The sequence below is a fragment of the Dama dama genome, chromosome 23 (assembly GCF_033118175.1).
Source record: "Dama dama isolate Ldn47 chromosome 23, ASM3311817v1, whole genome shotgun sequence".
Classification (NCBI taxonomy): domain Eukaryota; kingdom Metazoa; phylum Chordata; class Mammalia; order Artiodactyla; family Cervidae; genus Dama; species Dama dama.
Window position 1 is genome coordinate 45,288,066 of NC_083703.1, and position 13,339 is coordinate 45,301,404.

The window sequence follows — 13,339 nt, forward strand, 5'->3', positions numbered from 1 at the left end:
TTCTCAGGATTGACAGGATGTACCTTCTTTTTCTGTTGAAGTATAGCTGATCTGAAGAGCTGACTCATTGGAAAAGACCCTGACGCTGGGATTGAAGGCAGAAATAGAGAGTAACGACAGAGGACAAGGTGGTTGGATGACATCACCAACTCAATGGACATGAGTTTAGGCAAGTACCTAGAGATGGTGAAGGACAGGGAAGCCTGATGTACTGCAGTCCATGGGGTTGCAAAGAATCAGACATGACTGAGCGACTGAAAAACAATGAATAGCTGATTTACTATACTGTATTAATTTCATAACTTCTTTTTAACTATGGGAAAACCCATCACCAGGAAACCCAATGTGAGGTGATAGATCCCTCCCTTACTAATTCTAACAGGGAACTGAATGGTACCCCAAAGGCATGGAAATACCCCGGAACTGCTCACATGCACACACACCGTCATACTAGTCACATGTTACTGGAGAGGTTTTCCTGAAGTATCTGTTCTTTGAAAATTGCCTTGTTTCCTTCTCACGAATGCAGGATGAAGGCAAAGCTCTTGTGATGTCATGCTGCATTTGTTTGTAGCCTTCTTATACCCCAGCCTTATGGAAAAACAGTTTGAGCAGGGAAGTCAAGTCACATTTTGTTTCCATTTATCATTTATGCCCCCAACTGTTTCTCACATGGGTGTGAGGTCTCAATGATACTGGTCAGTTGAGCAACTGGAAACTAAATTATTGAATAGTCCTTTGAAAACTTAAAGAACTTCTTTATACTATTTTCTTTTTTTTCTCTTTCTCATTTTTAGTGTTTTTCATGACATTTCAATTTTTTTATCTAAATAACAGCATTAACTCTCCTCAGATTCCCAAAATATTATAAACTGACAGTTATTTCCTGTGGCATTATGCTGGGCTCAGATGACAGAAGCCACGTATGGAACATCTGACCTTGTTCCATATGAGAGGCCCCCCTCTCCCTGTTGGGCGGGAAAGCTGCGGGTCTACAGTGGAGCCAGGAGTCACTGGGGACTTATACCAGGAGGAAGTTAGTGGTAATGATGAACTCGGGGTGTTTTTGTGCTGTTGCAGGACAGGCTCATTTTGAGAAAAGCTTATGGTTGGGGGAGATAAAGAAATAGAAATGTTAGAAGTGTTTTAAGGGATAAAAATGGGGCTTGTGGCTTGTACAATACTCAGTTTGCATCAGTTAACAAGAACTGGGTAGAGACAGAAGAAAGGAAAGATATTTGAGTCTGGCAAGATATTTGAGATAAGGCAAAGTTTGATCTCAAAAGCAAAAAGCCAGCTTTGAAAAGGATTCAGAAGTCAAGATAGAGTTAAAAAACGCTTCTCTTTTTACTTTGAAACATTCATTTTACTCCAAGGGAAATTAGAAATTTCTTAGAAATGAGCTTTACTGGAGCAATGATATGGAAAAATATCTTCACCACAAATAAGTCCACTGGAGAAACCGCTTGGTTCCTCAAGCAGTGGAGCCATTGATGCAGAGTGTGTTTGACTCATCCTTGGAAGGGGTGTTCTGTTTGGCTGTGAAGCTGGAACGATATTTTTAGAAATAGTAAAGTTCATGGAGTTTTCAAAGCGTGGAATGTCTTCAGCAGATGACATTTTTAGGGGTGTGTAGAAGTGACCGTTCTGGGCTGCAGGCTTGAACTCCTGTCCTGCTCTCCTCGGGGTGGGCCTGGGGTGTGGCTCTTCCGCCCCAGGAGGCTCTGGCGCAGGGTAGAAATTCTCCCATGGAAGCCCACTCCCAGCCCTGCCGGTTCTCCAGGATCATGTGGATCCCTGGAGAATAGCATGTTGGAATTTCAGAGCTGGGGAGGACTTCTGTGTCCATTCTCACATCCTCCAGTCCCCAGTGAACCAGTGGAGGGGAGGCCTAGAGTCCAGTGAGGCTGCCCTGGTCAGCCTGGAGCAGCGGTGGGCCTACACCTGGATTCACCGTGTTCCCCACGTCCCCCCAAACCCCCCAGGGCCTCTCATCTCCACCAGATGGAGCAAGGTGGAGCGCCGCCAGGGTGGGGAAAGCTCTCGCTCTTTACAAGAGCAGTAGGCGTTTGGCCGAAGCTGGCCGTGGCTTCCTGGGAAGGGCGTGGCCTGCTCACCCCACCTCTCCCCTCTCTGAGTAATTCAGCTCTTCTGTGGAATGGATGCAAGGAGGGTCTCCCTTCTGTGGAAGAACCAGATGATGCCAGGCCTCAGCAGGCCTCACCGTTCCCGGCCCTCTCCCGCCCCCCCACCCCAGCTCCTTGCCTCTCTCCCATCTGTGACTCGTGATCACGCACCGCACCTGGCCCCAAATGACACGTAGTCCTCGGTGTCCTCCCGAGTCCAGCACAGCAACCAAAAGGCAGTAAGACACCAAGCAAAGCCCACATGCAAAATCCATCTTTCTCTTCTTTTAAAAGAGAGTCATTTCTTTTTTAAATTGAAGTATAGTTGATTTACAGTATTATATTACTTTCAGGTATACAACATAGTGATTCAAAATTTTTATAGATTATACTCCATTTAAAGTTATTGCAATATAATGGCTATGGCCCCTGTGTTGTAGAATATATCCTTGTTGCTTACTTATTTTATACACAAGGTTTTTCTCTCTTAGCCCCCTACCCTTTTCTTGCCCCCACTTCCTTCTCCCCACTGGTAGCCACTAGTTCTCTATATTTGTGAATTGGCTTCTGTTTTGTTATATACATCTGCTTGTTTTATTTCTTAGATTCCACATATAAGTGACAAAGTATCTGTCTTTATCAGACTTATTTCACTCAGCACAATACTCTAGCTCCATTTACATTGTTGCAAATGGCAAAATTTTGTTCTTTTTATGGTTGAGTAGTATTCCATGTGTGTGTATACACACACACACATCTTCTTTATCCATTCATCTATTGATAGACACTTAAGTTGCTTCCATGCCTTAGCTGTTGTAAATAGTGCTACTATGAACATTAGGGGTGCATGTATCTTTTCCAGTCAGAGTTTTTGTTTTCTTTGGATTTATACCCAGGAGTGGAATTCCTGGTTCACATGAAGCCTCTCTCTATATGGACAACCCCTGGTGGGTGCTTTGGTCCTGGGTCTCTCCTGTATTCCAGATGGTACAGCACACCACCTGTTCAGTGCTCCCACTTAGCTGGTCTGCTGGCATCTCAGAACCAGTATGTCTAAAACTCACTGATGCTTTTCTCCTGCCAAACCCCTCTTAGTTCAGTGCTCGTGTCTGTCTGTAGCAGTTTCTTTCTTCTAGTTGCTCAGGATGGAAACTCGGAGCCCCCTTGCCACATTTCTCATGTCCCACGTTCGATGCTCCAGCAAACCCTGTTACATACCTGGATCCGACCACTTCTCACTGTCACCTAACAACACAGACATGAACAGTTTAGGTTTCTGATCCAGATTATCACAGTCATCTCCTAGCAGGTCTCTGTGCTCTGCCCCACGCTCTGTAACAGTCTGTCCTTGACATGGCAATCAGACAGTCTTTAGGTTGAAAATACAAGTCACCACGTAGCTCAGTAGCTCCCATTTCACTGAGTCGAGTGAAGTTCTGCCCGCAGCACCCAGAGATCTCTGGTGCCTGTTTTCTCTTGTCTCATGACTCTGTCTGTGCGTGGTCACTCTGCATCCTGGCCAGATGCCATCTCACCCTGAGCCCTCCGAGTCAGCCCCTCGGTCTTCCCCACCTGGCCCTGCTCTCCTTCCCCTCCTCCCACACCCTCTCTGTGACAGTGTGATTGACAGGTGTGCATGCCTGTGTGAGGAGTGCCTCACTCGTCAGTGTGAAGGTAATCCCCCTTCGTTTGCTGGGGTATCTCAAGTGCCAGGAACAGAGATGACACATGTTCACATGTGTTGAATGCACGCATGTGCCTGTGTGATCACGAGGACCCTGAGGGGCTGCAATTCTCTCTCCAGACAAGCATACCACTCCTGGCAGAGCCCACCCTCATCCTCCCATCTCCCACTTTACCTGTGGTCCAGATCTTGTGCCCCTTTTAAAGGTAATGACCGGCTTGAGTGCAGGCATCACATTTTCCTCCCCTGTGAGCTCCCCATTTTCCTGATGACCAGGAATGTCTTCAATCCACGGTCAAAGATACTTATTATCCCCACATTCTATTAATAATTCATGTTGTGTAACATTCTAAAGAGTGCTGCAGTGCTGCTGGAATCATGCCCTTCCCCAGACCAAGATGTAAGTGTCCTGACCTTTGACAGTCTTCACCCTACAACCCATGCAGACTACGAAACAGGTCTAGAAGGCATTTTGCTGGAGTTGTGGGTTTTTCTTGAGTTCTTGGCCCCTTTGGTGTCTTGTAGCAAATGGGGTATTCCATGGCCTCAAGACAGGACTCGGCTCTAAAGAAACCACTTCTGGAGACTGGGGTGCCTGGCATCCCATGGTCTGGTTCTGCCCTGTGATCAGCAAGAGGCTGTAAGTCTTCCCCCAGTGGCCCCCACTGCAGCATGACACAGGACTCGGGAACTCTCCCTGAGGACATGCGCCCTGCTTCACGACAACGGGAGGCTGTCCAGGTGGGAGGAGAGGCAGCAATGCCGTGTATGCGTCTTCTTCACCTGGCGCAGGGAGTGGAAACCAGCACTGAAGGGCCGTGACTCGGGGGCGGCCTTGGGTGACAGCTCGTGATTCTTGTACATGAGAGGGTTTTCTAAAGTGAGGACGTGGGTGGGTTTCCCACCATGTTTTCATAACCCACATGGAATTCTCCTGTTGTTTGATGTGGTTCCTTCCCATCTTAGCTAATTGAGCACAGTGTCGTAGGCGAGAGGGAAGGTGCTTCTTTATGGGCAGTAGGGCGACACTCTCCTCCTTTTCATCCATCTCCCTGGAGCCCTGAAGTATGACTCCTCGCGGCGCAGTGTTGTCTCCATGGCACGATATTTCTCAGGAAGGATGCTTCAGCCCTGGTCAGCCTGTGCTGAAGTTGCCGTGTAAGTACAGTGTCCACAAGGTTTATGCTTGTGGACATGGGTCCTCCACAGTAAAGCTCTGTTTACAGAGCACCTCATCATGTGGCCATGCAGAGTGTCTAACACAAACACGCAACAAAAAGAAACATAGTTCAGTCACAAAGAAGATCACATATGCTGAGCTCCAGTTTATTTAGAAGATTAGCTACATAAGTGGTGCCATGTTCTCTCTGTTTATATGGTTTCATAGATAAATGCTATGCCCAGAATAGCTCCAAGTGCCTAACAGTGTATGAGAATATCTTTTGTCTTCCAGAGACACTTTTCATGGGAAAATGAAGGATTTAAGTTGTGTCAGAAATAATAACCATATTGGGTGTACCTGATGGAATTACTCAAAGCAAATGCATTTTGAGCTGATTTAAATGTTTTCTCCATCACTTTGCTATCTGTAATGAGACTACACTTTTGACTTTGTCTCCTACCTGGAGCAGAATTTTCAGGAAGGAAGGCGATTTCGCAAGCAGCTGGTCGATCGAACTCCCTCTTTCACCATCATCCTAGAGTGGCCTTTGTTTTCTCATGTGTACAGACCTGCTCAGTGCTGGGTCAGGCTCTTGTCCAGCCTCAGTGCCCCTTACGCTGTGGGCTTTCATCCTTCTATTCGTGTCTGGCCCCTGTTGTTTACTGGCTATGTGGCCTTGGGCCTCTGCTTCCTCATCAGTCAGATGAAAGAGTTCAAGTAGATCATCTCTGAGCCCTCCTCCAGTTCTGAGATGGAGCATCCCTAAGACTCACAGAGCGCTTTGTTGAGCCAGAGCCCCCTAGCGTAATAGAAGAGTCTGATCCAACAAAAAGTGACAGAATTCATTGTGGAATGCATTTCATGCTTTGTTCTGCCTGTCAATCACTTAATCAGTGGTCTCATATTTTTTCAGTGACTCAGACACTGTTTCTTCTCCATCCAGGGGTGCCCTCTCCAGCTGTGTGGTGTGTCAGTTTCATGGCCCCCGAGGCGGCCCTGTCTCCCCACTGGGTCCCCTCAGCTCCTAGGTGGTCTAGAAAGCCCTCTTGGTCCCCTCCACAACATCTGTCCACTCCTCTTACAAAATGAGAGTGCTGCGCAGGTCCTTCAGCATTCAGGGTGACAGTCGGTCCTTTGCAGTGTTACCCTTCCTCACCTTCATCGTGTGCAGCTATTGGCATTGGGCGTGATCCCTCGTTCTGCATGCCACCTTCCAATGCAGGCTGAGACAGCAGACATCTCACCTGCCAAGTATCACTGCCTCCAGGTTTGGCTGAAGTCAAGTGTTGGTTGACTGGTTGGTAAAGCAGTAGCTGCAGGATCTTGGATGGGAACAAGGTCAGCGGTACTGGAGACAGACAATCAGGGTGAGCCTTTTGGCAGAGGGGACGTCCTCGGAGTTAGAGGTTGATCTGCCATGGGCACATTTTCCGTGATTCAAGGCTTGGTTTTCAGCCACACTGACCCAGAATGACGACATTACAACATAGTAAAGATTTCTAGCTCCGGATCCATCTCAGAGAAGCCCCATTAGATGATGTGGAGACTTATCAGGGACTAGGAGTTATAGCTGCTGGACATTGATTGGCAGACGGCAGTGACACAGGGTTCTGCATAGGTGCTCTCTGCAGGGGGCTTCACACAGACTAACTTTGAAGATGGAGAACTGGTGAAGCTAGATCTCCACACCAAAGGAAAGGAAAAAGGAGGAGAGAGATGGGGTAACAGTTAGAGCCTCTTTCACAGCCACCCACCCACATGCACAGGGTAAAGATACGTGGTTGGGACCAGTCAGAATCAGGGATGGAGTGACCACCTGAGAGAGGGTCATCTTTAGTCTTCTGACAGAACTTACTCAGAGCAGAAGGCAGTGGGAAATGGGCATGCACTCCACAGATGTGCACTGGTGCAGTGCCTGCCTTGCTTTCTACCTCAGGACACCTTTGTCACTCCACAGAGTCCACTAACATGCACAGGCTGTGGCCTCCAGCTGACCTCCCCACCTTTCAGGTTCATCCACATCTAATCTCTCTCACACATGAGCTTCTCCTCACCCCGACACCATCCCACCAAGGCAACAGGAACCCGCCGGTGTCTTCGCATTTCCCACCAAAGCCCAGATCCCCTGACCCAAGCCCTGGACCTCGACGGCCTGGCCCCATGCCATGGATTCAGGTAGACATCCCCACAAACCCCTGTGAATGTTAGGCTCCTAGTCTCTTCATCATTTGTTAAAAATACTTCCATTTTAATGCCTCTGTCCTTTCTGTTTGCCTTCAAAGCCCTTTTGCTGCTAATGACCTCAAGGTGGATATTTCCCATAATTGAAGAAAGAACAATGAAGCTCTGGCCTCACCATCCTGCATCCCACATCTTCTGCTCCCTTACTAGAGTATCAGACAATGCACAAACAGCTGTTTTCAGAGTGCTTCTGAAGCAAAGGAATAATAATGGCAGATCACTGTGAAGTGCCCCAGCAGATAAAAGTAGCCACATCCAGAAATAATCGCTCCCGATGGGGTCCTGAACAATATACGTGTATATTTAAGGAAGGAAATCAGTCAAGGACATTCCTCTTTGACCCATCAGTAAGATGTAATGGCTTTGGTCCTAAAGAAGCTCCTCATCCTTTCATCTCAATTAGCAACCACAGCAGCCCAGGCAGAGACAACAAAGGCTCCTTTCAGAAGGCCAGGGCTGAGGGCAGAAGGTAGACTGGTAATTGGACGCCTCTCCGTGGCAGAAATTGCGCGGATGGAGAAGGGGAACCAGCCGGTGGCTGCTGGTCGACGCACAAGGGCAGTGTCTGTCTGCAGTGCTTCCTTCTGCCTGAACCCTGTAGCCGGTTTTGTCATCTGTGGTCAGCAGTCCAAACACGTTTGATCTTTCTCGCCCACTCTTTGTAGAGCACTTTGTTCCTTCCCTCCTGAAATCTGATTAGTGATCTGCTCTTAGGAAAGATGGAAGTCATGAACATGTTTTATTTGTGGGTGAATCACCTCTTCAGGCCTCTTTCTTCTGAAAATGAGTCTGTTCTTGGCAGAATAGAGACTCCAGCTCCCGGTTTGCAAACTCCTGCCTGTATTATTTCTTACTGCTAAGGGATTTTTCTGAGTGGTAATAATACATTCAGTTGTTGCATCAGGTGGAATGCAATGTAAACATTAATATAGTTGTAAGACACAGCCAGGCAGGTGTGGACGCAAAGGTGGCAGGTCCAGATTAAAGTCGACAAATAGTATAACTGCAGAGGCTGCATCCACGGTGGGTGCCGGATCTCCCCCTCCTCACCTTGAGCAGCTTCAGGGCAGATGGGAAACTCATCATTTAGGAAGGTGGACTGAGTTGAGGAAGCCATGAGGAGGCCTCCGTTTCCACAGGAGCGCATCCTACAGTCAGTAAGCAGACAGCCCGGGAGGACACACCCACCTGCTCCTAGCTTTCCGGCTGGTTCTGTGACGAGCGCTGGTGTCAGAACAGCACACCGGCAGTGGCGCTGGGATCCCACGTGGGCATCCGCTCATGTCGTGGGCGCTTAGAGCCCAGGGTAGGACAGGTTCACCTGCACTTTCACCTTTACATCTTCCCGGATGTCCATGGGAGGTAAAGCGGCAGAAAACAACAGTACACTGGTTTCATTGTAAGTTGTTCTCAAGTTCAGCCACATGTAAACTACTCACAAGCTAAACACAGGCTCTGAGTCCCGGGTCCTCGGTGCAGTGGAAGGTAACTGGCCTGGGAGACGAAGGCCAGCACCTGAGTCGGGCCGGCTGCAAGCTCCTGGTCCAGCTTCTCCTGGCTCCCCCAGAGGGAGAGACAGTAGCTGAGGCCTACTCTCTCGGGCCTTTTAATAAGAGCTTACAGTCTACAGTCATTTTTTTTGTTTGTTTTTTCTGATGAGTTAACAAAGGATGATTGAATGGTGCTGCCTTTTCGTCTTGCTTGATAGGAGCTTAAGTTTGGGGAAAAAACCAAAAGCTAAATAGAAAACCACAGCTGCCTGTGCTGTTTCCCATGCCATTTTCCTGGTTGTTTCTTTGTGTGTGGCGTTTGCCGTGTGATAACACAGTGTGCCTTCCTGTGAAGGTCCAGGGCAGAAGCACATGCCACCTACGGGCTCACTGCCAACACCTGGGCTGCAGGAGCAACCTTCAGGCACTGAACATGCTGGCCGTTTTCCAGGGCCCTGCCCACAGCGTTTCACAAGCAGATGGTTTGTAGATTCCTTTCTCTGCAGTTTTCTTGGAAGGAACTGTCTCATACTTGTGACCTCTCCATCATTAAACCCAACCCCATGGCTGTTGTCCCTGCTGCACTTCTCCGTAGTGCCTCATCCCGACAGCTGCGTCGCTGTCATCTCCTAAACCACGTCTCGTATAAAAGTGGCGCCAGCTCTGAGCTGTCTACGTCATTTGTCTTATTTGCCTTTTCAAGTTTAATCCTACGGATTTATTCTGCCCTTTCACAAACAGGCATATATATTATGTGCATTCAATTTGCTGTTGATGCTGTGTCAGACTGAACAAAGATACACTCTCATACACAGAACTTTGAACAAATACGAAATGTTTTAGATAAGGTAGAGTATGTGCTTCAGGTCAGGAAAATGAATCATTTTCTTCCTTAAATATGTGAGAGGATCCCGCCGGCCCAGTGTGTGCTTCCTGTGCTGATTTGCTTTCAGTCTCCGGTGGTGGATCCCTGCTACATTCCCCGTTTGGTCTTCTGGTTCTCTGGCTGCCCTTGGGCCTGGGCTGAGGGATGTGTGGGTACCCAGGGCAGCTCAGCGCTGACCCAGAAGTGGTTTCCTCTCCCTGGCAGTGTTGTGGACAAGCCGCTGCCATGGCTGCCATCAGCCTGCTTAGACTGCTTTCCAGTCCTTTAGTTGGCCAAAAAGTCACTTTTGAAGAGGAATGGCTTCTTATTGATAACCGTCAGCAGAGTCAGTAGCTCTGTTTTACAGAAGAATAGGGGAGCAGTCAGGACAGGTGTCTGACCAACCAATGTTAATAATTGTTGACAACCCTGCTTTAATAACCCTGTGTTTTTTTTCCTGTTGCTGGCCTAACAGAAGCCCAGTGGATTAAAGCAGCACAAAATTATTATCCTGCCATTCTGGAGGTCAGAGTATGGAATGGGTCTCTGGGCTGAAATCAAGATGTCAGCAGAACTCATTCCTTTCTGGAGACCCCAGGGGAGAGCCTGCTTCCTTGCCTTTTCCAACTTCTTAAATCCCTCTGTGTTCTCTTGGCTCTTGGCCCTGTTCCTCCACCTTTGAAGCCAGAAGTGCTGGGCTGAGCCCCCCTCATACTGGCTTCTCTCTGTTTCTTCCTCTTCTGTCTCCTCTTTGAGATATAAGGACCCTGTGACTACATCGGGCTCACTGGGATAAGCCAGGGTTCAGTTCAGTTCAGTTGCTCAGTCGTGTCTGATTCTTTGCGACCCCATGAATCACAGCATGCCAGGCCTCCCTGTCCATCACCAACTCCCGGAGTTTACTCAAACTCATGTCCATCAAGTCGATGATGCCATCCAGCCATCTCATCCTCTGTCGTCCCCTTCTCCTCCTGCCCCCAATCCCTCCCAGCATCAGGGTCTTTCCAGTGAGTCAACTCTTCTCATGAGGTGGCCAAAGTATTGGAGTTTCAGCTTCAGCATCAGTCCTTCCAATGAACACCCAGGACTGATCTCCTTTAGGATGGACTGGTTGGATCTCCTTGCAGTCCAAGGGACTCTCAAGAATCTTCTCCAACACCACAATTCAAAAGCATCAATTCTTCAGCACTCAGCTTTCTTCACAGTCCAACTCTCACATCTCTTCACAGTCCAACTCTACATGACCACTGGAAAAACCATAGCCTTGACCAGACGGACCTTTATTGGCAAAGTAATGTCTCTGCTTTTTAATATGCTGTCTAGGTTGGTCCTAACTTTCCTTCCAAGGAGTAAGCTTCTTTTAATTTCATGGCTGCAGTCACCATTTGCAGTGATTTTGGAGCCCAAAAAAATAAAGTCTGACACTGTTTCCACTGTTTCCCCATCTATTTCCCATGAAGCCATGGGACCAGATACCATGATCTTAGTTTTCTGAATGTTAAGCTTTAAGCCAACTTTTTCACCTCACTTTCATCAAGAGGCTTTTTAGTTCTTCTTCACTGTCTGCTATAAGGGTGGTGTCATCTGCATAGCTGAGGTTATTGATATTTCTCCCGGCAATCTTGATTCCAGCTTGTGCTTCTTCCAGCCCAGCATTTCTCATGATGTACTCTGCATATAAGTTAAATAAACAGGGTGACAATATACAGCCTTGACGTACTCCTTTTCCTGTTTGGAACCAGTCTGTTGTTCCATGTCTGGCTCTAACTGTTGCTTCCTGACCTGCATACAGGTTTCTCAAGAGGCAGGTCAGGTGGTCTGGTATTCCCATCTCTTTCAGAATTTTCCACAGTTTATTGTGATCTACACAGTCAAAGGCTTTGGCATAGTCAATAAAGCAGAAATAGATGTTCTGCAAAAAACAGATCCAGCAGATGTTGGCAATTTGATCTCTGGTTCCTCTGCCTTTTCTAAAACCAGCTTGAACAGCTGGAAGTTCATGGTATTGTGAAGCCAGGATAGCCCCGCATTATAAGATCCTGAACTTAATCACCACTCTGAAGTCCCTTCTGCTGTGTAAAACAGAACATCCACAGGTTCTGGAGATCAGAAGATGGACATGTCTGTGGGTCATTACTCAGCAGACCACATACCACCCTCTTGTCTCAGATGCATGTCCCTCTCATGCAGAATATATTCACCCCATCCCAAAGTCCCTAAAAGTCTCAATCCATTATAGCATAAACTCAAGTCCAAAGTACCATGTTCAGCATCCCTGGTGGTTCAGATGGTAAAGAATCCGCCTGCCAATGCAGGAGACCTGGGTTCGATCCCTGGGTTGGGAAGATCCCCTGGAGGAGGGCATGGCAACCCACTCCAGTATTCTTGCCTGGAGAATTCCGTGGACGGAGGAGCCTGGAGGGCTACAGTCCATGGGGTCACAAAGAGTTGGACGTGACTGAGTAAGCACACACATCAGTTCAAAAGTCCCAGATCTCATCATCTAAATCAACTGAGTCAGGTATGGGTGAGACTCAGGGTATGCTCTAACCTACGCTGAAATTCTCCTCCATCTCTGAGCTTGTGACACTCAAGAAACAAGTTATCTGCTCCCAAAATAGAGTGGTGGGACAGGCACAAGAGAACAGTTACAGACATATTCAAAAAGGGAAACAGGAAAGGAAAGGAGTTCCCACCAGACCTAAGTAATTCCTGAATACGGGCAGACCTCCTTGGGGTTATGAAGAGTCACCCTCTGTGTTCTGAGGCCCTATCCCTCCTGCGCTACAGCTCTGCCCCCAGAGACACCTCCCCCTCAGAGCCTCCTTACCCCTCAGAGATGCCTTCCCCCTCAGAGAGGGCTTCCCCCCGGAGACACCTTCCCCTTAAGAGACACCTTCCCCTTCAGAGACACCTTCCCCTCAGAGACTCCTTCCCATTCAGAGACACCTTCCCCTCAGAGACTCCTCCCCTTCAGAGACGCCTTCCCCTCAGAGACGCCTTCCCCTCAGAGACGCCTTCTCCCTCAGAGACACCTTCCCCTCAGAGATGCCTTCCCCCGAGAGACATCTTCCCCCCAGAGACACCTTCCCCTTCAGAGACACCTTCCCCTCAGAGATTCATTCCCCTTCAGAAACGCTTTCCCCCTCAGAGACGCCTTCCCCCTCAGAGATACCTTCCCCTCAAAGACACCTTCCCCCTTCAGAGACACCTTCCCCTCAGAGATTCATTCCCCTTCAGAGACATCTTCCCCCCTCAGAGTCGCCTTCCCCCTCAGAGACACCTTCCCCAGAAATAGGGATCAAGACCACAGAGGAGTGTGTGTGTCCACTGTGCCCACCCCATCCTCAGAAACACCTTTCCCAAAAATAGAGATGGAGACCACGGAAGAGTGCATGTTTCCACTGTGCCCACCCCGTCCGGAACGCCTCCTTCTGCTTCTTCACTCAATCGCATCTGGGCTATCCCAGTTCAGATACGGAATGCTCAGAAAATCAGCTGTGGGTCAAAACCCACAAAGAGCATGGAGAGAATTCTCTGCAGGTCTTTGAGGCTGGAAAGTGTTTTTGCTTTTAGTTCCAGTTCTGTCCCCTCAAGATCTGGAGACAACTCGGGCGACATTTCCTACAAAATCAGGCACACATTTGTAGAGAACATTTATCTAAAAGTTACTCTTGTAAACTTTCAGTTCAGGTCAGTTAAATCACTCAGTCATGTCCGACTCTTTGCGACGCCATGGACTGCAGCACACCAGGCTTCCCTGTCCATCAC